We start from the raw sequence: 26835 nt of genomic DNA on the forward strand, positions 1-26835 counted from the left end.
TCCCAAAAGATGTTTGGTTTAGACATTGATGATCTTCCCAAATCTCTTGAAACAAGCTTTCCTAAATGAAAATGATGTCCCTTGGAAATCATAGTTCATTCACCTCCTCCAATTATTCTCCCCAACCCACAAGTTCTTGAAAAGTTTAAGGTTACTCAAGCCCTATTGGCAAGGCAAGGTCTAGGTGTGGTCACATCTTGGAGATGTCGTCACATATTGACAAGCCGGGAGAGTTGGGTGTCAAAGTCTTGAGAAAGTTGGTGGTTCAATCACTTTCTAAGTCACATTGTGAGTTCCTTTGGGACACCTATGAAACAGACTATGACAAGACCCTTAATGATCTTATCTATTTGTTAAGATCAACTTCCTTAAAACTTGATGGACATTGACAATAGTGACACAGGAAATCCAAGAAAGCATTCTCTTCCCAATGGAAAGGGATCGGCCATAGTCAACTCGGTTGACCAAATGGTAAAGAGAAAAGCAAAGTCTATGATAGTCCCGTGTACCATTATCAAAGGGTCCATATGTTTATATTGCCAAAGAAAGGGGCATTGGTTGCGAAGCTGCCAAATTTACCTATGGATGTTGAAGTCAATAAGTTTGACTCTACTTCAGGTAAAGTCCACTATCTAACTCTGCTAAGTTTCCATTATGAGATTCTTGATACATGATGTGACTGGGTCACATGTTGACGTTTAAGAATCAAATAAAAAAGTGGAGAAACTTAAAGAAAGAATATGCTGAATCTGATCGCACAGATGGATTTCTATCGCATGGTTTGAAAAACGGATTCTTGAGCTACTTCTTAGGAGTTATGATATATTGCTTAGGAATGGATAGCAACAAAGTTTTCATGTGCTTTTGCACTGTAAGGATAGTTTTCCGCAAAGTTTTAAAATAAAAGGAAAATTTTTATTTTATTTATTTTAAAAAAAATATCCTTACAATGGCATTTGTGGAAATTTTTGTTGCTTATAAGATTCCATTAATAGCAAGAGTGGAAATATGAAATTGATTCTTTCATTTGTGGTAATGTCTAAATTTACCAAATAAGGAAAGATTCTCATCACCCAAGTTTCAATTGGACCGGAACTTGGAATCATGCAAGTTGTATAGCATGATGAATGAGAACTTTCAAGTATTGGAAAATTAAGACTTACTTGTTCACATGGATGTGTGAGTCAAGTGAAGGACTAAGGGATCGAGAACACATTCTTGTGCACTGATCAAGTCCACCACAAAAGATTGATAAGACTATTCGTCATAGTTTACTAAAGCTTAGTAAATATGATTATACTTACAAGCTTAAGTGTAATTCCGAGACATTGGAAAAGGTTCCAATGTATGGCAGAGCGAATAAGAAGAATCAAATTAGGCAGAAGGATAAAAGTTTCTCAAATCTGAAAAGATGGGAGAGTACTTTAGTATCAGTTTTTGTGATCATCTTAATGATTAAGGAACCATAGCACAATTAGTTCTCTAAGGAAATCTTAGTGAATTCTTATGACTAAGAAGAGGAGCTTGAATTGTAGAAGTGGTTAAATCAAGAAGATGAGTCATACTTCGTTCCAATACAAGTCTTAGAGTCATACTCCAAGATTGTAACTTGAGTGACATGTCTTAAAGAAGGTTTAAAACACTTGTCAAATGTAAGAGTAAAAGTTTTCTACTCTTGTACATTTGAAATTGGTAAGTTGTGATGTTTTGGATAAAACAAAGACCAACTTAGGCCAATTTTGTGAAGTGTTTGTCTTGATTAGAATCCACACTATCTCTTGAATAACTGACAAGAAAGTCTTATATGTCAAGAGGACAGTGGGAGTCTTAAAGGTCTTGAAAGTCTCAAGAACTAATCAAGAAAAGAACCTGAAGTTCTTCACTAGCACACGACTTGAGGTTTATAACCTATCGTGTTGACATATTCTGTGCCCATTCCAGTTAAAGTTGGCTTTGCATATGAGTTCTTAGAGTTCTCAATTAGTTGCACAACAACTTGGAAGCAATGGCAGGCCCTTGAGCTGCCAGGTGGCAAGAAATTAAGATTGAGTTCAATCCATATGAGTGTGGATTTGTCATTATCCTTGTCTTGTGTCTATGGTTTTGACAATTCACATGGATAAGAACACATACACCATTAAATCTAAGTGTCTTAAGGTTTCTCTCCGATTCATGAAAATGATGGTGAGGAAACACTTTCACTAAGTAGATTTTAGTTAGATAGCAATTGTGATGTTTGCATTCTGAAAGTCATTAGTGGAGCGTGTGTGGTTTACCGGCACACTAACCTGGACTTGTGAGAAGTGGCAAAAAGGTCTAACCATTATGATTACGGCATCCCTCTTCATAATTGTTTAGACACACAAGTGTGCTATCTAAGGGAAGGTGTATGATTTTGATAAAGTTTTATCAAAACAATCTAGTATCAGAAATCTGAACTTTGGTAAGAAAGCCAGCTGCTTTCTGAGTACATGTCAAAGCTAGTGGGAGCATAAGTGTTATGCGAGTAATCATCATGTTAGTGGGAGCATGATAATTATGATAAAGGTTGCAAGCTAGCAATGTTAATTATAGAAAACAAAAGTTTCAATTGGGAAAGAGTTGTTTTGCTATAATTAAGGGAGAGGAAATTATACTTCATCTCAAATCTATAAGCTTAGATCGTGAGGTTTTAATCATTTAGTCAAGGAAATATATATGAATTTCATGTTGGAATGGCTCAACATAAGTAAATTCTGTATATGGGTCCATTATTTGCGTTCTTAAATTCGATTATGATTACGGCATCCCTTTTCATAATCTGAATTATGAGAACTTGGCAAATTGAAATGGACATATTATAGCAAAAGACTGGTTTAGTCTTTATGTGAGACATCATGAATCGTGTCCCATATGCTTTGGATATAGGATCGATTACATGTGCTATATTCATCCTTTCTAAAATTTTCCAAATGCCTAGGGCATTAAGAAGGGAAAAGGTTTAGAACTGGATATGACTAAAAGGATTAAACAATTGTCGAGGACAATCTAAGGTTTACCAAAGATTGGGTGCTCAAGGACAGTTGGAAGTATAGTGATAATTTTGGAAGGACCATATTGACATAGTCTGTAAGGAGGCAACTCTTATTCAGAAGGGATAAGTCAAAATGGAATCTGGAAATGTTTCAAAGTTAGAATTTTCAATATGTTTAAGATTAGGAAACTTAATGCAAGAAGGATGTTTCCAAGGAGCTGATCTCCTTTGGAATACTCTGTAATGATTGTTGTCAAGTCTTTCTGACTTTGTGCATAATTATTACAAGAGGTTCAATGCATATAAGTTTAGAATCTAACAGATTTTAGTAAATGGCATGAATCTGGAATTCTTGCATTTGCAGTAAGGATTTGGGAGTGTGAAAAGAGAATCATTGAAGTTATGTTCAATTGATCTAGTTCACAAAGTAAAGATCATAGACAAACATAGTATGCATACTTGGTGTGTGGCATGACTAGTGTTTAGAAAACATAGTGTACATGCTTGGAGCATGGGACAACTATTGTTTTAAATTCAAGAATAAAGTTGATAGCTGAAACAGTATACAATGAATAATGTGTAATCATATGGTGATAAATAAAAGGTGTTTTATTTATGTTCATAGATTTTGATACCATATTGGATTCAATTATTATTGTGTTTCACTTTGCATGTTTTGACTTCCCGAATAAACTAGGTTATTCTTCCGGAATGACTAAGTTATTCAAACCGTCCACAGTCGGTCATATGTTGGAAGTAGATATGAATTAAGACTGTCATGGGTTGGCTTGTAGAGGTCTAAGGTGTTGGACAAAGGGCTACAACACTCATGAGTGCTCATAAGTTCTGAGTATTGGATTCAACCCGCGCTCATTGGAATCACTTCATGGATTTTATCATGAGTGATCATGAGATGATAATATCTTATATTCTTCAAACCTAGAGATATGAGTTGTTACTATGAGTTGGTTGTACATTGATTGCACGAAAACACATTTGATAACTCGGTGCTATAAAACGTGCCTTTATGTATGATTCAACAAGTAGTAGAACAAGCCATATGAGTCGAAGTTTATCCATTCCTTTTACCTTCGGGATAAAAGCGATATCTGTGGGCCCTTCGATGATTTGATGATGACAAATGGAAGTGCTCGGCTGGGCCAGGACTGATTTGATTTGTTCAATTAGTCAGTCGTCATAAATCGGAAATCGGGAAACAACAAATGGACAAAGAGAATGATTATAATCCATGTCTCAGTCCATATGATATCTAGAATAGAGGAATATATGATCCCTTATCTAATGGACAAGTCATTGACAAAGGTCAGAGTTCATCGACAAGGTCAGAGTTCGATAGAAGCTTTTGAGAGCTACGATTGCCGGTCGGTTCCTGAAGTCATACGCAATATTAGTTTTAGACTTATCCAAGTGGGAGACTGTTGGATTAATGTCTAAGTCCATAACTATAACTGGTAAGACTTGACCCGACCCGGCATGGTCCATTTGGGTTGCATGGCATCATGCACTTGGATAGACTATAATGAGAGAAATAAGACACTTATGGTTATTAATATATTATAAGTTCTAGTATATTAATAATAAGAATAATAAGATTATTTAATTAGTAATGATCAAGAATTAATCTAGGATTAATTAAGTGATCAAAAGAAGACTAATTAAATATATGGGTTGATTGTGTAAATCATCCATACTTGTATAGTGGGCTAATGCTCCATGGATAATCAAGTTGGGCTAAAACCCATAGGATGGTCCATGGATGGTCCATGGTGTATTTGAACCCATGGATCCAAGGAAATGGAAAGTCATGACAATTAGGGTTTACCCTAATTGTAACACTATATAAAGATCTTATTCTTGACAAAAATCGGCCACTAGTGTGAGTAATAGAAGGGCTAGCCGATTTCATGAAGTGTAGATTTCTCTCAAGTTATTCCAAGTGTATTTGGTGTTGTGTGAACCATTTGAGGTGTCACACTTGGGGCACTAGGCACTCAAGCTTCATGAAGACTTTCTACATCAAAGAGGTATGTATTCTATCTTGTTATATTCATTGTTGTGTATGCTAGATTAGGATAATACCTTGGAAGTTCTTATTTGCATGTATAATAGAGAAAACATAGATCCAAGGTATTTAGGGTTGCATGCACACTTAGGAGTGTTAGAATGCTCAAAACCCAACACAAGGGTTTCATTAGACCTAGTTCATCACCCTGGGGAGCTCCGGTGTTATTTGTAAAGAAGAAAGATGGAAGCATGAAGATGTGCATTGATTACCGAGAGCTGAATAAGGCAACAATAAAGAATAGATATCCGTTGCCGAGGATTGATGACCTATTCGATCAACTACAAGGTTCATGTCATTTTTCAAAGATCGAACTAAGGTCAGGATATCATCAGCTGAAAGTAAGAGAGCAGGATATAGAGAAGACTGCATTTAGAAAACGATATGGACACTACGAGTTTTTGGTTATGTCGTTTGGACTAACCAATGCTCCAGCAGCATTCATGTTTTTAATGAACAGGGTTTGTAATCCGTTCCTTGATAAATCCGTGATAGTGTTCATTGACGATATTCTGATTTATTCAAAGAGCCAAGAAGAGCATGGTAGACACTTGTGAGAAGTGTTGGAAGTCTTGAAAAAGGAGAAGTTGTATGCTAAGTTCTCCAAATGTGATTTTTGGATTCGAGAAGTCCAATTCTTGGTTCACGTGGTCAATCAAGAAGGTATAATGGTTGATCCGACAAAGATTGAAGCTGTGACAAAGTGGGAGCAACCGAAGAGTCCCACGGAGATCCGAAGCTTTTTGGGATTAGCTGGATATTACCGAAGGTTTATCCAAGGCTTTTCTTCGATCGCTAGTCCATTAACAACTTTGACCCACAAAGAAGTTGTTTATGCTATGAATGATAAGCATAAAGAAGCATTCAAGAAGCTAAAGAAAAAGCTATGTGAGGCACCGATTCTTTCTCTACCCGATGGAGTTGAAGACTTCGTTGTTTATAGCGATGCGTCTGGGGTTGGATTGGGTTGTGTTTTGACCCAAAGGGATAAGGTGATCGCATATGCGTCTCGACAATTGAAAGAGCATGAAAAGAACTACCCGACTCATGACTTGGAGTTGGCAGCGGTAGTTTTCGCTCTGAACATATGGAGGCATTACCTCTATGGCACGAAGTGCAAACTTTTCACTGATCATAAGAGTCTCCAATATCTCTTTAATCAGAAAGAATTGAATATGAGGCAACGACGCTGGCTAGAGTTACTTAAAGACTATGACTGTGAGATACTTTACCACCCCGGTAAAGCTAATGTTGTTGCTGATGCTCTCATTCGGAAAGTCAATTTTGAAAGGAAAAGGCCAAGAGCGTTGAGAATTGAAGTTGTCTCGACAATCGTGGAAAGTATAAAGAAAGCTCAAGAGGAAGCTTCCAAGAAGAATGACCGAAAGGAGGAACGTTTGGGCAAAACGTTGGTGTTTGGTATAAACAGTCATGGACTGAAGGTGTTCCAAGATCGGATTTGGATACCAAAGACAAGAGGAGTCAGAGATCTTTTGATGAAAGAAGCTCACAAGACCATGTACTCGATTCATCCTGGTAGCACTAAAATGTATATGGACCTGAAACCCTACTACTGGTGGCCGACGATGAAGCTCGATGTTGCAAAGTATGTGGCCGAGTGTGTGACTTGTGCTAGAGTCAAGACACAACATCAGAAACCATACGGGAGTTTAGAACCTTTGCCTATACCTATGGGTAAGTGGGAAGACATTGCTATGGATTTTGTCACTAAACTGCCCAGAACGAAAAGTGGTCACGACATGATTTGGGTGGTCGTTGATCGATTCACTAAGAGTGCGCATTTCATAGCGGCCAAGGAGAAATGGTCTATGGAGAAGCTTGCGAATTCTTACGTGAAGGAAATTGTAAGGCTTCACGGTGTTCCGTTAACAATTGTATCGGATCGTGATAGCCGTTTCACCTCGCGATTTTGGAAAAGTCTACAAGAGGAATTGGGTACTAAGTTGTGTTTAAGTACAACTTACCATCCGCAGACTGATGGTCAGACCGAACGGACGATACAAACGCTTGAAGATATGCTGAGAGCATGCACCCTGGAATTCCTAGGTAATTGGGATGAACATTTACCTTTGGTAGAATTTTCCTATAATAATAGTTTCCACTCGAGCATAAAGATGGCACTTTATCAAGCTTTGTATGGGCAGAAGTGTCGGACGCCGTCTTGTTGGCTTGAGGCTGGGGAAAAGCAGTTTATGGGACCCGAGTTGGTTCTTCAAACTGCTGAAAAGTTGAAAATAATTAGGGAAAGAATGTTAGCCGCTCAAGATCGTCAAAAGAGCTATGCTGATAAAAAGCGAAGACCGATGACTTTTGAAGTTGGAGATTCGGTTTTGCTTAAAGTCTCACCGTGGAAGGGACTTATAAGATTTGGTAAAAGGGGAAAATTAAGTCCAAGGTTTATTGGACCGTTTAAAGTTCTTCAGAGGATTGGGAACCAAGCTTACAAGCTCGAACTACAAGAAGAACTGAATGCAATTCATAACACTTTCCATGTGTGTTATTTAAGGAAGTTCACGGTAGAAGTTCCTGAAATGATTCCACTTTCGGAGTTGAGAATCAATGAGAACAAAAGGTTAATTGAAGAACCAGAGGCAATCGTTGACCGAAAGACTAAGAAGTTACGACGCAAGTTGGTCGAGTTAGTTCTTGTCCGATGGAAACACACGAATGGGCCGAATCTCACCTGGGAGACGGAGAGTGACATGATGGGTCGCTATCCGCATTTGTTTGTTGATGTGTGATTCCGGGGACGGAATCATTATAAGGTGGAGAGAATTGTAACGCCTGTGTTTCCGGGCTCGTCATTAATATTGATATAGTAGTCCAGGTTAACCTTTGTAACCCGTTTTGAAATAATAGTAGTGTATTATTTGAGTATTATGTGTTATGTGCTTAATTGTGTGTCTTAATTTAATTAAGAATAAAAATAAGCATCAAAATGAAATGTTAGATAAAGCCGATATCTATGGATAATGTTGTAGTAGTTGAAACGAGGTTTCCGTGCATATAAAGAACGCCAAAATCCGAGTTATAACGAAGAAGTTATGATATGTCGAAGTTTCTCGCGACAGAACAGACACGGCCCAGCGCGACCCAGCGCGACGTAAATAGTGAATTTAAGGTAGATAGATATCTATCCTTAGTGATCTAAATAAGAATTGAATATCTCATCGATAATAGTGCAACGACGGAAAGACGGACGGAAACGGAGTTCAGATGAAGGAGTTATGAAATTTCGAACGGAGTTTTCCTGTCCCGGCCTACTAAAGATAATATATAAGTAATATACTTATAATATATTAAAAATAAAGTCAAAATTAGCCAATGGAGTCTAAACGAGAGTTGTAGAGCATAATCTCACCTTCGCGGCGATATAAAGAACGTCGAAAACGGAGTTCGTATGCGAAAGTTATGAATTTCTGAAGTTTGGGGCGCGAAACCCCAAAACTGTCAGAGACCACAACGTGGCAAGCAGTGCCACGACGTGGCAAGTCTCCTGACACCTCTGGGAGGTCCCCAGATGCAACTTGGGATGACGCATGCAGTGACGACCAAGCCCACGACGTGGAAAAAGGTTGCCACGACGTGGCAAGGACCAAATTTACCCTATAAATAGATTTGAAGGGCCAGCCGTTTAGGGTTGCTATTTTTCTCTCTTCTCTCTCCCGTTTTACGTCGATTTGCGTTCCAGAAGTACCCCGAAGCCCCGGTATCATTCTCGAGTCCCGAAGCAAGATCCGAAGCCCCGAGAATCCCGAAGAGCGTGATTCACGAGCCGAAGCTCTGCCCGCAAGAAGTTCGATTTTTGTGAAGATCTTCCAGATCTGCGGAGAGATACTACTTCTACAAGCCGTAGTGCTGTCTGATCATCTTCTGATCAAGTGAGTGTATACTACCTTTCATAAACACGATAATAATACAAGTATGGTTTGAGTGTATTAAGTATATTGTTGTTTATATGCGTGAGTGTGTAGTTACTTTCTTCTAACGCATAATTATGAAGTATTTTATACGAAATACGTGTTATATGTATAATTTTGTTGTTATGTGCGTGAATGTATATTCACTCTCTTCTATCTCATAGATCTGATTTACTTTTTTATGAAATATGTGTTATGTAGGTGTGCCTCATCTGTTGTGTGGAATATGTATTGAATGAAAATGATATATAGGTTTTAAAATATGTATAAAAATATATATTTTTATCTACTAATATGTTGGGTAGAACATGGATAGATAGTTGGTGTGTAATAAACAGATGAGAGGCCTCGATGTTGTTGTTGTTGATCTAGTTATTCAGCGGAGTATGGATAACGACCACAGACTCTTTCTAGACAGTCATGTGGAACGCTAGCAGGTTCATAACCTTTAGGTGTTGTGAACGATGTGTTCACCGGTGTACTCTATCCCCCTCATGGTTGCCTTTAGGATATCTATTGTTGAGGAAACCCCTTAGCAGTAATGTCCGTCCCGATGAAAATCCTAGATTAGGTCCCTTGAGATAGATGTTGTTTTAGGGATGTAAAGTGAGGATAACGGGAACGGGTAATCGGGATAGTGTTGGTTGGTGAAATTAAATATAATTTATTTATTGTGGGTTGAAAACCCTATATGCTCACGAGGCTCCCAAGCTTGACCCACTCAGTTTTATTTGTATTACAGGAAGTGGCGCAAGGGCATAAGATGGATGAATCATCGAGTTGTTGTGTTTACAAGTCTATATATGTATATATTTGTTGAATGACTTGTAATGTTATCGTTATGGTTTTGGTCTGTTTATCGGAACATGACATCCTGAATATTGTTATATAATGAAAAATGCATCTCTTGATGAAATGCTTTGATAAACTTTATTTTATCATATTTTGTTTTGGGAACAAATTCCGTAACTCTTTTAAATCAAAAGGATTTACTCTGAAAATTATTTTAAAAGCATAATTGAAAACGGTCTTTTCTGGCCGTGATTTTGGGGATGTCACATTAGGTTTGGGGGTGTGACATTAGCAGATTTGAAGCAAAAGGAAAATGAAACTATCAAAGTCTACTATGATCGCTTTAACGACTTGATTGACAACGTAGCTACACAAAGTATGGTGTTGTTTGTACAAAATTGAAGTACAACATTACTTTCGTTGTTGGCTTGAGGAAAGAATGGAAGAGCATCTGCTTAATGATGAAAACTCAGAACAACTTTGACACTTATTCATTTTCGAATCTTTATAACATATTGAAAGCATATGAGTCTGAAATGAAAGAAATTACAAAAGAGACAAACAAAATGAATTTTTGTTGTCCTTTGGCTTTGGTTTCGAAAACTACGGTTAAAGAGGTGTGTTATGATTATGAAAGAAGTGATAGCATAGAGGGTTTACAGATGAACTCAGATGACGAAGTTATGGGATGTTATTCCAATAATCACATCGAAAAGTTTTACAAAAAGCCTATGAATGGAAATTTCAAAAACAAATCTTTTAAGAAGTCATCTTCGAGTTCTGGTGGTCAAGAAGTAGTCTGATAAAAAAGAGAAGGTGAAAGATGAAGCTTACTATGCCATGAAAATCAAAGAGCTGAGAGAGAAATTGAAAAATATTTATTTGGTGGCTATGAATTCAAATAAGGAAGATGAAACATACCAAATCTGGCCGTCTGGATCAGACGATGAAGAGCTGCATCATCCGACACATGGGGTCATGTTCATGAAGAATCAAGGTAGTTTTTTGAATGAGAATATAATGTTAGAAGAGTTTGTTGATGAAAGCGAAGGAGAGAGTGAAGAAGAAGAAGAGATGATCGAAGGAAAGTGTTTTGTTTCAACAACTTTGAAGTCTCCTACGATTGATAAGGTATTTGATATTTTAATCTCTCTTAACCTTCCTTCAAATTATTATAATATTGTTTTATTTGATACTGATGATGCTTGTTCTTATTTGAATGACATGTTGATTTCTATGAGCAGTGAGTTGGAGAAAACTAAAGTATTGCTTTATGATGTCAGGAATAAGGTGGAAGAGAAAAACTATAGGATTGAGAGTTTAGAGCTAAAAATAATGAATATCATGATTGATAGGGATTTATTTAGGATGGAAACATTTTCTTGTAAAACAACAAAACATTTATTGTAACACAACAAAACATTTGTATGGAAAGCTTACTCTTCTTTACCATTCTTCCGATATTTGTAAAGAACAACATCGAAAACTTCTTCCTTTTATTAACTTCAAAAGGGAATTAGTTGATGAAATTTTGTATGATTGTGAGAGTAAGGTTGCTAAGTTTGATAAGATATCAAATGATTCATATGCTAATGTTATATTTAATATTGACGATTGTTTTGATGCTGATGATTTAGTAGATATTGTGAATGATATTTTGACCAAAAATGAACAAACGAAAATTTTGAACAAAACTGAATCTTCTACACAAAGGTCTCAACAAAATTTTGTTGATATCGAAGATGATTATGACAATATTAGTGAAATTGAAGAAGAGGAATGTGTAGATTGTTCAAATTTGTCTGTCATTAAGATTGCTTCATTAGAAAAAAGCGAACAAAATGTTGATTCAAAATCAAAACTAAATAATGTTTCATCTCTGACAACCAAAACTCATAAAACTCAAGAGTCTGTTATTGTTGAAGATATCCCAAACAATGAAATTGATAATGATGATGATTATGGTGAAAAGGAAATTACACAAGTTGTTGAAGCACAATTGTTTGAGGATATAGAGGAATATACAAAAATTTTGAAAGAAAAAGGAAAATATTTTCTTGAACAAAACTCAGTGCTCTATCCATAACTCAAATATTTTCCAAATCAAGTTTTTGTCATAAAAGGAAATGGTGATAATTTTGATCCAAAGTTGAATGATCTATTGAAAGAAGATAAGTTGACAGTAACTGACGATGGTTTTTACTCGAATTAAAATATTGTGGAAAATGGTTTGAATCAAAGATCGAAAACTTTTCAACGTCAAAAGAGTCGAAGACAAGTCAAAAACGTGTTGTAATAAGTAATAGATGAGGGTTGAGGGTTTTGAATCCAATATTTGGATTGTTAAAGTAACTCAATATGTTGTCAAAGACAAATAAAAAACGTGTTGTGATAAGTCTTTACTAGATGAGTTGAAGGGTCAAAAAGAGGGGTCTCAAAATTCCAGAAATTATGAAAAGTTTAGTTCAAAAGAGGATATTTCCAAACGAAAAGATGAAAATAAAGCTTATTGGAAGCAAATAAGGGATTTTCAAAACCAAAAATGTTCAGATCAAAAGTCACAAAGAGTTCAACAAAAGAAATTTTCAAATCAATCTAAAAATCATTTTTCAAAAGAGTCATCAAAAGTTTCTCACAAAGGAGTAAATAATAGTGCTCAGAACAAAGCTCAAAATGGTTTTATTAAAAATCGAAGCTTGATCAAAATCATGGTCAAAGAAGTAATCAAAGAAAATTTTCACTTAATCATAAAAGTTTTCAACTAGATTCATGTTTTGGATATCAAAATCGATATGAAACTCGTGTTCAACAAAAGTCACAATAATCTTTTTCACAAACGAGTCAGTAAAAACCAACAAATGTCTTGAAGATAATATGTGTCATTTAAACCTGATGGTCCACGATTTTGAAATCCAAATTTAATGCAAAAATCAAAAGTTTCATTTGTGAAAGGCAAAAATGAAATGAAAAACTTCAATCATTTGTTCGAAAATAAAGGAAAGAAATTTTAATCAAAAGAGTTTTCTCAAGAACAGCTACTTATGTGAATCAATGAATAGAGGTACTTCATCATAGGAAACATTGGTGAATACTTTTAAATGGAAAGAAGTTAATACAAATAGGAAAATTGAATTCTCTGAAAGTAAGGTTGAAAAAGAGAAAATCAAAGTTGATGCTGCGATATTGAATGATTATAATTCTTTGCCACAAACTAATGAGTCTGATTTAATTGATAATCACAAATCAAGGGTTCGAAATAGGATTTTTAACTCTTCATTGCACACTACATTTCACATTAATACACAAAGACCCAAAAACCCTTGGGTACCTAAATCTCTCTGATTGATCACAAGTGCTATGTGACAAGCAATATGAAGAAAATTTTTATATTGATAGTGGATGCTCACGTCATGTGATTGGAAGGAAATATAACTTGAAAGATTTTAGGAAAACTGAGAATGTTGGAGTTGTGAAATTTGGAAATAATCAAAATTCAAAGTCAAGGGTTACGGAAAAGTAACAAGTGGAAAGTTTACAGTGAATCGAATCGCTTATGTCGAAGGTTTGAAATATAACCTTATACGTGTATCTCAGTTATTAGTTGGCACTTGGAATCAAGTGTTGTGTGATGAAGAAGGAAGTATGATTTGTAACAAAGAATCGGAGGATGTTTTGCAATAGTCAAATAGGAAAGGAGATATGTTCAATTTGGACATAAAACCAATTGTTGGTTTACCCTCTGTTTGCTTACTATGGAAGGCTACTTCTGATCTTAGCTAGTTTTGGCATAAAAGACTTTCTCATCTTATTTTCAAAAATATGAATAAACTTGTTTTACATGGTTTAGTTGATTATTTATGTGTAGCTTGTGAACAAGACAAACAATATTGACAGGGTCATCCCATAGTCACCGACTTGAAGATTATAGAACCACTAGAACTTCTACATATCGACTTGTGTGGATCTTTAACTATTGAGTCTAGCAATGGGAAGAAATACATATTGGTCATAGTAGATGATTCTGCACACTTTACATGGGTTCATTTTCTTAGATAGAAATCTAAGACTACTCAAGTGATTATCAATTTCATCAAAACCATTGAAATGAGTCTTAAGAAGAAAGTTCATCGTATCAAAAGGGGTAGTGGAACGGAGTTCAAGAATCAAGTTCTTGATTCATTCATGAAGAATCTTGGCATCTCTCATAGTTTTTCTCTTCCTTACACAACACAACAAAAAAGGTGTTGTTGAAAGGAGAAATCGATCTTTGCGTGAAGCTACTAGAACAATGCTCACTTATGTGAATTTATAACAATATTTTTGGGTAGAGGATATTTCTACGACGTGTTTCACTCAAAATCGATGTTTCATTCATCAAAGATTTGAAATCACCCCTTATGAAGTCATTAACAAAAGGAGACATAATGTAATTTTTTTTCATGTTTTTGGCTACAGATGCTCTATAATGAATTTGAAAGATATTATCTTAAAGTTTCAAATGAAGACTGATGAAGGAATATTTCCTGGATATTCTCAAAATTATGTGTCGTATATAGGGTGATGAACAAACGAACTCGGAGAATTGAAGAAAATTTTAATTTGACATTCAATGATTACTATGTTAAAAGAGCTGAGCATGAGTTTCCTCAAAAACCAATTCTTTCTTATTCTAATGAGGATTCTAAACAAATGATTATTTTTTACATTGATTTCAATCTAATTTTAGGTATTCCTTATAGAGCAATTGATGCTGAGGTAAATATTGAAGATAATTAAGTTCCTGAAGTATTGAAGCATTCTAATGATTCTATAGTGACTTATAGACATTAAGATGAATGTATCTCTTTGACGCGAAGTGCTCCATTTGATGAAGGTCAAACTTTGATATCTGGTCTAGTTGTGGGGGTGCAATTCCCAACACAGCATCGATTCGAGAGGGAGCCATTATCCTCGAGTGATATTGTTGAGGAGGAGCAACAAATAGCTGATTCATGTGTTCAAAGGGAGCAAAGTCGAACATATATCAAAGATTTAATTCATTGCAAGTCAAAGATGAAAGACAAAGCTCAAGATAATGAAAATGTTAATGATGACATTAATGATACTTTTTTAGTTGAAGAAGTTTGGATATTAATCCATCATTTCATCCAATGGAGAAATGGACTCGTGATCATAATAAAGAGCAAATTCTTGGTAATCCTAATTATGGTGTGTTAACAAGAGCACATGTTAGAGCAAGAAACAAAATTCTTGATTTTCATCCAGAGTTTTGTATGTTTAATGTGTTTATTTCTAAAATCAAACCAAAGACAGTTAAGGATGCGTTAGAACATCCTGATTGGGTTATTGCAGTGCAAACTAAATTGATTGAGTTTGATAAAAATAAATTTTGGAGGTTAATTCCTAAACTTGATGACGTTTAAGTGGTTAGACTAAAATGGGTATTCAAAACAAAGTTGATACAGAAGGAAATGGTGTTCGCAATAATGCAAGGTTACTTGTAAATGGTTATTGTCATTAAGAAGGTATCGATTATGATGAAACCTTTGCTCCTATCGCAAGAATCGAATCTATTCGTATTTTTCTTGCCTATGCAACTCACAAGAACTTCGATGTGTACCAAATGGATGTCAAGTGTGCATTTTCAAATCAGGTACTCAAAGAGACTTTCTAATCATTGTTATATACTTGATAAGGTTGTATATGGGTTAAAACAAGCACAAGGGCTTGCTATGCAAACTTAACCAATTTTCTGAGAATCTCTAAATTTAAGAAAGGATCAGTTGATCCCACATTATTTCAAAAGAAAGTTGGGGATCATTTAATGCTTGTTTAAATTTATGTAGATGATATATTTTTTGGTTCTACTGACCCTTCTTTTTCGTAGGAATTTGACGATTTGAAGAAACGTCAGTTTGAGATGAGTATGATGGGAAAGATTAATTACTTTTTGGGAGTGAACATTCGCCAAATCAAAGAATGTATTTTTATCAATAAATAGAATTACACGAAGAATTTTCTTGAGCGCTTTGGAATGACTAATTTTTTAGACGCGAATGTTCCTTGGCATGTGGCACTCACTTGAGTCCTTTGTTGGAGAAGCATGTTGTTGATTTAAAGACATATCGAAGTATGATAGGTTCATTCGCGTTATCTTTGCAGTTTGTAATTGTGCCAGGTACCAAGCAAACCCAAAAGAACCATATCTCACTACTGTCAAAAATATCTTTCGATATTTACATCGAACTCCTACACTTGGTATTTGGTATCCCAAAAACACTTGATATTTTCATTCAAGCACATTCAGATGTAGATTTTGGGAATTGTCAACTTGATAAAAATATTACAACAGGAGGTTGTCAATTTCTGGATGGAAAGCTTGTAAGTTAGTAGTCAAAGAAGTAGAAAAGTGTATCAGTATCTACAATGGAGGTTGAGTATATTATTGTTGCTTGTAATTTGCAAGTGATATGGATTCAAAGACAATTATGAGATTATGCGATCAATATGAAGAAATTCTTTTATTTTGTGACTCTCATAGTAAAATTTTCATTTTTCATAATCCAACACATCATTAAAAAACAAAACATATTGCACTTCAATACCTCTAACAATATCGAAGTTCATTTTGTTAAAATAGCATATCAATTGGCAGATATTTTCACTAAACAACTTGATGAAAAATATTTTGTGAGAATCTTAAATGGATTAGTTATGATGAAAGCTTGTTATCTTCCTACCTCTAACAAAATCTTCTTTTCTATGATAATCGAAGGTTTTTGCTACACTTCGATACCAACACTGCATCATTCAGAGATTACTATTCATGTACAGAGCTTCGAGTTTCTTCGATTTCAACATTTTTTCTGAATTGTTCATCCATTGTAGCTTACAATCGAATGTATAACTGAAGTTACTATCAAAGGTTGTGTTTTTTTCCCTTGAAAATTTTGAAAAACTCAAAAATATTTTTTTATTTGAAAATTTTAAATGTAAAAAAAATTCTTTATTTTTGTCTTTTATTCTAAAATTCAAAAATTCCAAAAATGTTTTTTTTTTTTTTTGTTTCATTTTTTTTTTATTCCTTTACAATATTGAATGTATCATTGTTACATGTGTTGTTCATATGTATACAAAAATGAAGTTCAAAGGGATCAAGTCTACTTCAATTGTCATTAACTAGTTAAGTGTTCTTCGAAGCATGATACAACATGTTGTCCAAAGCCTCAACGACTCTTTGTTTACAAATCCTTAATGAAAAATTTCTCATAAAAATTTCTTCCGAATAGGTTGTATTAACAATATTCATAGAGCTACCTTTCTCTTCTAAAATCGAGTTAAGAGATGACTGCTTGACAATTTACATAGCAGAGGTACAATGATTCTGATGAGATTTAAAACCTTTAAATCTATGAAGATCAATTAGATCTCAAACAGGTAAATAAGTATAAAATTATAAGAACACAAAAATATGAACAAGACAAGTGTGAATCAAACGAGTCGAATGATTAAAATAAAATCCTCAGAAGAGCTCGATTAAGAACATCAACTGTAGAGGATTGGAAGGTTACAAGAACGATTAAAGAAACCTGGAAATACTATTGTTAAGCTCTGGAATTATCGTATCAATGGTTAACCTAATATGCATGCAAGCATATTCTTATATATAAAACATAAAAGGCTCTTGGTTGGACAGGCCCAAACCGGAGTACAAAATAACCATACTATCGAGCCCAAAAGACGCAATCTCCAAAATAATCTTCAGCCCAACAATCTCCCCCTTTGCGTCAAATTGGAGCGAGACCTTCACTTGTTACTTGGGCCAGCAGCTGAAGCAGGTACCTTCTTCTTCACGGTGCTAAACAGACATTTGGTGATTGAAAGAATGGTCTGTCTAAACCGGATGTACCATTGGATCATGTCGTTGAAGTACTTGACATCATCAGTCGAATTCTCTTTACACCGTTTGATAATTGATAACACATGCTCCAGACAAGCAGTGGTGTAAAGGTGTTTGTCAGCTAAAGCGAAGAGACATTTCTGTCCTTCGGCTCTAGTGAACATAACCGAGTTGCGTCTCGGGTCGATCTTGCCCATTTGCATTTGGTTGAGATCACTGGCCGATCCCACAGGATCTATCTTCGGTTTCTTCTTGAAGACTGTGGCAACCTCCTGATCCATTAGGGCAACCTCCATGATGTAGTAGGCTAACATCCTTTTGATATGGTCTATAATGGGACCATATTCGGCTTCATCAGTCAAAAGGATATTATACAGGACAATCCAATCATGAGGATTTAAATTTGGTAAATCTGCCAGGGAGATAAGATGAGCAGTTCTTGTAGATCCCCGAATAAGCTTGAACCGAACGTTTGTGAATCTCCCTTCGGCGTAAGGCTTAAGCACCCGGACATTCACAATCTTCTGGGCGCTCCAAGTGAGGTATTGAGGACGAGCAGCCGCCAGATAGAAGTCAATGAGCTCCCTGTCAAGCTCAGCGTTTAGATGAGGGACTTCAAAAATGTTAGAGAAGGCGTGGAAGATAAACGCCTTTCGAGTCAGCGGCATGTCGAACTGCGAGTCGACAGTATTGTTGCAGTCGAACGATATAACCGGCTCGAGCCATAAGATGCTGGGAGTATCTATGGCCTCTTTGATCAAACGCTCCCTGGTCCAGGCAGGGAAGAGAGTCTTCCGGCTCTCAAGGAGATCGTGGGCTTCCTTTTGCTTGCGTTCGGCTTCTTTAGCCTCTCGCGCCACACGACTGGCATCATCGTCAGCATTGCGACTGTTCTTTCGTTTCAACAGGTCAGCAATGGTCTCCCTGTCTTCATCTTCATCTTCATCCTCAGCTATGTTTTTGCCTTTGTTCTTCACACCCGAACCCGAAGTTTGACCAGTCTGAGGTGGTTCGGTTGTGTGAGTAGCTTTGGAGGAAGGAGGTGGTTTCGATCCGTTCTTCTTCTCATCTCCCCCTTGTTTCGGAATGGACACGAAACTCGGAAGGCCTTCGATTTTGCTGAGAAGGTCCATGGCCGGAGAGAGCTTTTCAGCGAGGGTTCGCCTCACCGAGTGGTTCAGAATAGGATCGTGTGCTTCTAGGATATTGGATAACGCCGCGTGGACATCCGAAACACAAGTTTTGATCACCTCCCTTTCGGATCGAAGAGCGTCCAGTTGTTGTTGTGAGTTGGAAAGCTCCGTGCTCTTGACCTTGAGGGCGGTTGTTTTTCTCGCCAGAACGTCCATCAAAGAATTTTCGGCTGCGAGATCCTCCTGTAACTTAGCGAGGCGCGCATCGATGGAGGCACGAAGGGCCGAGTTGTCGTCGCTTAGGTTTTGACGAAGGGAAGCGAACGAAGTCAACTCCGTTGAGAAGAACTTGGCCAATTGCTGAACAATCGGTTCCAAAGTTGTCTTAGTGGCGTCGGCGCTTTCCTGCAAAGACTGCAACAGGACAGAAGCGTCGGATAATAGTTTATCGACTTTTTCAGTCGCAGCCTCACAGGCTCTGGTTGAGGCGTCGATAGCAGCAGTTGCGGAGGCCATCGAATCATGTTGAGCCCTGGAGAAGGCATCAACAATTTTCTGAAGCGCAGCTTCAGGTAGAGAGGACTGCTGATTGGAAGAGGAGGCGAGAAGTAGATCAACCTTCTCGTGAAGCTCTTTAAGATGCTTCTTTGTCACTGGAGCATCATCCTCCTCGTCACTCTGAACTTGAAACGGACTATAGTAGACCGAATCAAAGTTCATGTGTTCCCCGCCAAGATAAGTGTCGTCTCCATCAAAGGCATTTTATGGAGATGGAGGGGGTGGTGAAGCTGGGGGTGTTGTGGTTGGGGTATGTTGAGTTTGAGTATTGGGTGGTGGTTGAGTGTGGGTAGGTTCGGTGGAATGTGTTTCGGTTTGTGGTGGTTCGGTTACGGGAGGGGTTTCGGTTACTGGTGGTGTTTCGGTGGCAGTTGTGAAAATGGGTGGTGGTATAGGAAATGAGGTTGGTGGGATAGTGGGGTTTATGATCGGAATGGAAGTAGGAATGGTTGGTGGAGGTGAAGGAACTGGTGAATTGTGAAGTACCACCTTCGGGGTAGGTGACCGAGGGGGTGTGTTGCCTCGTTGAGGGGATTCGTCTCCTTGAGAGCCGTCAGAACCCTCGCCCTCGCCCTCAGAATCACTTGAAGAAGAGGGAATAACAAGCTTGCGCTTCGGTTGTGTCTTCCTCCTCTTCGGCTGTGGAGACTGTGCAGCCTTTGTTTGTTTCCTCTTTTTGGGAGAAGGACCTTTTGGAGCCTTGGTCGCTTGCTTCCCTTTGTCAGCCTTTTTGCCCCTGTTTACCGGTTTGTCTGCATCGTGGATAGACCTGAGCATATCCGGTGTCAGTTCCCTAGGACCAGCTGGCCTGAACTCCTTGATCGTCCGAATCAATCTGCTGTCAGAGGGCACGTCGCGATACATTGTCTCCGGGATGGAGCCAATGAAAGAAAATTTCGATGCATCTGAGACGATGATCTTCTTGGTATGAAACGTACCAACAGAAGACATCGATGCACCATCGGCAGTGGGGATGTCGAACTTGTCCATCGCCCATTTTGTAATCAAGATCCAGAACCGGGCCAACGACACCTCAGAGTGTCGTGATGATGAAGAAAGGCTCTGGATGAGCTGTTGCCATAGGACCAACCCAAAGTCCAGGTTAATCCTGTTGTAGACCGCGTACATTATCGACAAGAAGAGGCGACTTGCACCGTCGGAGCCTGAACTCCGCTCCGACAAGCCCTTGAAAAGGACTGTAAATAAGCCATTCCATTGAGGCGGCAGGCAGGACTTCTTGAATTTTGCGACAGAGGTGAGGACCTCTGTGTACCCCATGTTGTAAAATATGCTAAACAGATGCCCAACTGGAATAGTCTCCGGATTTACTCTCGATGGGTCAACAGCCAACCCTAGCATTGTGCAGAAACGCTGGCGAGAAACGGATGTCTTGTGTTCAGCAATCTCGAAGAACACCCGGTCAACTGCCTTGTCGTAGTAAGCAGTCGCGTAAACCTGCGATAAGGCCACCATGGGCACAGACTCGATCCTGGAGAGAGCGGTGGCGATTTGGGAGTACTTCAAGCACTCGATGATCGGCGACATGTAAGAATCATACGCCAGAGGATTAAGATCGATCACCAGGCATTGTTGCGGACGAATGGGAAGAATTTGTGATGTAGCATGGACGGAAGAAGATTCTGCCATTGTTGAAGGTAGTCGAAGAAGAAGATGAACAGTGAAGCGTTTTGGAGGTTTTTGCTCTCTAGAAAATCCGGAAGCAGTAAAAAGGTAAATGGTGTTGTAGACTGCCTTTTATAGTGAGGGATTGGAGAGAGAAAATTCATTTCATATCTTCTATGCGATGATCACGTAGGAGAGATAGTGTCAGATTCCTAGGATCACGCTACCCAACAAGCGCCGTTTCAGAAGAAAAATGGTTCAAATCCACACGCGCCTTTAAATGCCAGAAGGATGTCGCTTGGATTTCGCACACGCGTCCATAATGTCAGAAAAAGTAAGACCGGTTCAAATGCACACGCGCCCACTTTTTACCGTCGTTTGAATTTTAATCCTTTGAACTCCCGCCGAGTCAGCAACCTTTTCGTCTTATCCTTTTAAATGACAGCTTTTGAATGAAATAGCCACGTGGATTGTTTTTAACCACAACTTCATAATTAACCACCGGGTAATAATACAGCCTGTAAAAGTTAGTAACGGAATTTTGGAAAATCAAAGATTTTCGTGCAAAGAGTGTAAAAGGAAAAGAAATAAAGCAACTCTTTTAAGGATATTCTGTGATGTCAATAATGACACGAAACTGATGATCCCGGGCACGAATCTCTTCCTTCAAGGTCAAGAGAGACCTTAAAGTGCTAGTGTGGATTCCCATTGAATTACGATCAAACATTTATTAAGAAATGTTGAAAGGCTTCTTTTAATTAGGTTAAATAAGGGTGGCTTTCACTTTGAATCAGCAATTCTGTTCTTGAAATAAGAAAGAAAGTGAACAAAGTACTTGTGAGACCGGTGTAGCCTGTTGAACAAGTAGGTAGGAATAAATTTTAATATTGGCTTGGGAAAAAAAAATATAAAATCTCAGAGAAAAAATTAAAATTGGATCCCAAGGGAAGAAATGTTATGGTGATTAACAATTTCATAGGAATCGCACAAGAGAAAATTTGAGATTTCAATAGAGTACATTCGTCAATCCGTTGGTGAAAACTTGAGCAAATTAATTGTTCACCGTCAATTCATTAGGTGTTGAATTTTGGGTTTCACTCAGCTCGTAGTGACACGAAACTAAGATCATAAACACAGATGTTGTGTAACCATAAACCTCAGTGGTAATTTCTGAGAGTCTCAAGGGTTACGTTGATGAAACGAATGTAGTGGAGAAGATTTATGGAGATGGTGTAAGAAGATATAGTACCTCTGCTGCGAAAATGAGGACCAAGCAGGAATCTCTTAACTCATATGAGAAGAGAGTGAGGTAGCTCACGATTAGAAGAAATGTGAGAGCCTTATTGGGAAGACAAGGTTTGTGTATACCAGGTCATAAAGGCTATTATTCAAAATCTTATGAGGCTTGGGACACATACAGCAGCATGCTTCTAGGGACACTTAAGTAATTCAGCAATTATATCCCCATAAACGAATGAACACACAAAAGAATAAAAATATTTTTGGAGTTTTGAGGTGTATATAAAAAAATTTGTGAGACAAGGAAAGAAAAGAAAAAGAATAAACTAAGTAAGAAAAAAATTAGACTTAAAAAAAAAAACCTTGAAAAGAATGTGAAAAACCGAACCCGAACGTTCGGTTGGTTTCAGTTGAGAAAAAGTTGAAAAACCGAACCCGAGCGTTCGGTTGGTTTCGGTTCAACAAAATTTTGAAAAACCGAACCCGAACCTTCGGTTGGTTTCGTTTTTGGAAAATTTTGAGAAACCGAACCCGAACCTTCGGTTGGTTTCGGTTTTGGAAATTTTTGAGAAACCAAGGAATTTAGACAAGCAATTGGAAAATACTTTTAACACAGAGAAAAACAAAATCGTACAAGAATTATACAACATAGAAAAACTACCTTTGAAGTGATGAGCGAGACACATGGTTTAACCGAACCCGAACGTTCGGTTGGTTTCGCTTTTTACGTTTGAGATGGAGAGGTAGTGTGAGGTACTGACTCTGATTCCATCATACCTAGCCCTTGTAATATTTTATTGAATGATGCTTTAGGAAGAGCTTTGGTAAAGACGTCAGCCAGTTGATCAGTGGTTCTTACAAAGTGAACTTCGACGTTTCCATCTTCCACGTGATCTTTGATGAAGTGATACCTCAGTGCTATGTGTTTGGTTTTAGAGTGCTGCACTGGGTTATGACAGATCCTAATTGCACTTTCAGAGTCACAATATAGTGGGATCTTCTTCATATTGAGTCCATAGTCTCGAAGTTGACTCTAAATCCAAATCACTTGTGATGTGCAGGATGCAGCGGCAATGTATTCCGCTTCGGCAGTAGACAACGCCACAAACGTTTGTTTCTTGGATTGCCAGCTGACCAACTTCCCATCAAGGAATTAACATCCACCAGTTGTGCTTTTTCTGTCGAGTCCACATCCTCCAAGATCAGCATCAGAATAGGCTTGAACGAAGAAGCCTGAGTTGGATGGATACCAAAGACCTAGGGAGGAGGTTCGCTTGAGATAGCGTAAGATGTTCTTTACTGCAAGCATGTGAGGTTCGCGTGGGTTTGCCTGAAATCTAGCACAATAACATACAGAAAACATGATATCAGGCCTGCTGGCAGTAAGATACATTAGTGAGCCTATCATTTGACGATAGAGCGTGATATCGACAGCCGGTTTGTCTAGAGATGGGGTAAGCTTGGTGCCGAATGCCATTGGGATTTTAACTTTTGAGTCTCCCATCATGCCAAACTTTGCTAGGAGAGTCTTCGTGTAAGCTTCCTGATTGATAAAGATGCCTTCGGGTCCCTGTCTAATATTTAAACCAAGGAAAAAGTTAATAGGACCCATTGAGCTCATTTCAAATTTAGTCTCCATCAACTTTCTGAATTCAGCTGTTAAGCTGGGATTCGTGGAGCCAAAGATGATGTCATCGACATAAATTTGAACTATCATAAGGTGGTTACCTTCCTTTTTGCGAAACAAGGTTGGGTCAACCGAACCTTGTTTGAATTTAGACATCTTTAAAAATTTTGTTAGCGTTTCATACCAGGCTCTCGGAGCTTGTTTGAGACCGTACACAACTTTATCCAGAATATAGCAATGGTTTGGATACTTTTCGTTCACGAACCCAGGAGGTTGCTCCACATACACAGTTTCTTCGAGTTCTCCATTGAGAAATGCACACTTGACGTCCATTTGGAAAACTTCAAAGTTTTTGTGAGCAGCATAAGCCAGAAATATTCTAACAGATTCTAGCCTAGCTACTGGAGCGAAAGTCTCTTCATAATCTATCCCTTCCTCCTGGCAGTATCCCTTTACAACCAAACGAGCCTTGTTCCTTATTACATTCCCTTCCTTGTCCATTTTGTTCCTAAAAACCCATTTTAGACCAACAACCGAAGCATCTGGAGGAGTTGGAATGAGGCGCCAGACTTTGTTCCTCTCAAATTCGTTTAGTTCGTCTTGCATTGCTTGAACCCAATCAGAGTGATCGAGGGCAGTGTTAATTGTCTTCGGTTCAACTTTTGATACGAATGAGTTAAACATACAAAATTCAACCTTTGAAAATAAGGATATCTGCTTTGCCTTCAGTTGTGATCGGGTCAGAACCTTTTCAGATACATCACCAACTACTTGAGAGATAGGATGATCTCTGGTCCATTTGGTAAGAGGAGGGTAATTTGGATCAAAGGTTGGGTCTAGTTCAACATTGATCATTTCTTCTGGCTCAGATTGGCTATCGTAATCAAGCGTCATATCATCATGCTCCCCCTCGATTGATGTGCTTTGAGAACTTTGAGGTTCAGGGGTTTCTTGTGGTACTGAGCTTTCAGGCGTTGAAGCACCTTCGGTTGGAGAGGTACCTTCGGTTGGAGAAGTACCTTCGGTTGGAGTTGTAGAACTTGGCTCCCCCTCGACATGTGAGCTTGGCTCCCCCTCGACATTTGAGCTTGGCTCCCTCTCGACTGAAGCATTGTTAGATGGAGGGTCATCAGAAGTCGATCCTCCTTCATGCATTCTCCTTGTAGCTTCTTCGACAATCTCCTTCATGTGGTCGACCTTGTTGTCTGCTGCACCTGCTTCTGAGAGAGAAGCTTTCTCTGGTTCGTCAAAGAGCTCCAGAAATTTGTCGTATAAATTGGCGATCGAGACTGTGACTTGCCCAGTTTGAGGAAAGATGTCCCCAGCAGATTCTTCTGTAGCCTGTAGCTTTTTGACATAGCTATCGTCAAAGGTCACATAGTATGTCTCTTCAATTTTTCTCGAACGCTTGTTTAGGACCCTGTATGCCTTGGATGTGAGAGAGTAACCCAGAAAGATTCCCTCGTCGGCTTTGACATCGAATTTATTGCGGTGTTCTTTAGAGTTAAAGACGAAACACCGTGAGCCGAACACATGGAAAAATTTCACATTGGGCTTTCTGTTGTTTAGTATCTCATAAGGTGTGAGCGTGAATCGCTTGTTGAGATAAGATCTGTTCTGTGTAAAACAAGCAGCAGAAATAGCGTCAGCCCAAAAATAAAGAGGTAAGGAAGCGAAACTTAGCATAGTTCGGGCAGCTTCACACAAAGATCGGTTTCGTCTTTCGACTATTCCGTTTTGTTGAGGTGTGTAGGGAGCTGAGAAGTTGTGACTTATTCCCTTTTCTGCTAGAAACTCTTCAAACTCCTTGTTCTTAAATTCCAGACCATTGTCGCTCCTAATGTTGCGAACAACCTTCTTGAGCTGTACTTCAATTTGCTTGATAAACACTTTCAGCTTTTGAGTCGCTTCAGATTTGAGCTTTAGAAAGAACACCCATGTAAATCGTGAAAAGTCATCAACAATAACAAGAATATACTTGCTACCACCGATGCTTTCGATAGATGAAGGACCACACAAATCGATATGAAGTAATTCGAGTGGTTCAACAACTTTTGTGTTGATTACAGATGGGTGACTTTGACGACTCTGCTTCCCCATTTCGCATGCAGCACACAAATGTTCTCTGTCGAACTTGAGAAATGGAAGACCCTTAACATGACCTCCAGTGACAAGTCGGTTGATATCTTTAAAGTTGAGATGAGAGAGTCTTCGGTGCCACAACCAGCTTTCGTCAGATTGAGCTTTTGACAACAAGCATATAGCTGGATTTCCTTTGATAGGTTTAAGGTTTAAGGGAAACATTTCACCCTTTCGCTCGGACTTGATAATCACTTTCTTTGTCTTTTTCTCTATGATTTCAGAACCTTCATCATCGAATGAGACTTTGAGACCTGTACCACCAACAAGCTGAGATACACTGATGAGGTTGTGTTGGAGTCCTTCCACATAAGCCACCTTCCTTATAGTAAAGTCACCATTTGTTATCATCCCGTATCCCTTTATGGTGCCGAAAGAATTATTTCCAAACTTGACGTTGCCACCATTTGCAAGAGATCTGTATTCCCTGAGCTCCTCTTTCCTCCCTGTCATGTGACGTGAGCAGCCACTATCGATGTACCATTCTTCGTCGAACTGCTCGTCACTTATAACCTGCAAAAATTAAGCAGATTTAGGAACCCAAAGTTTCTTGGGTCCACGTGAGCCTTTCATGGGAACAGGAACAGTAAGAGAGATGTCAACTAAATATGTTCGTTTTATGAGAGTTGTTTCATCTTTCTTTTTAATGGTAAAAACTTTTATCTTATTAGGATTGGGTGCGATCGGTTTGGACTCTGGTTTGGATTCATTGACCTTCTGCTTGCCCTTTTGTTCAGTTGACGGATGAGATTTTTGCGAACGAACAGAATTAGTTTTAGAGCAAGAT

The sequence above is a fragment of the Lactuca serriola genome, chromosome 7 (assembly GCF_051521515.1).
Source record: "Lactuca serriola cultivar US96UC23 chromosome 7, Lser_US96UC23_V15, whole genome shotgun sequence".
In the NCBI taxonomy this organism is placed as follows: Eukaryota; Viridiplantae; Streptophyta; class Magnoliopsida; order Asterales; family Asteraceae; genus Lactuca; species Lactuca serriola.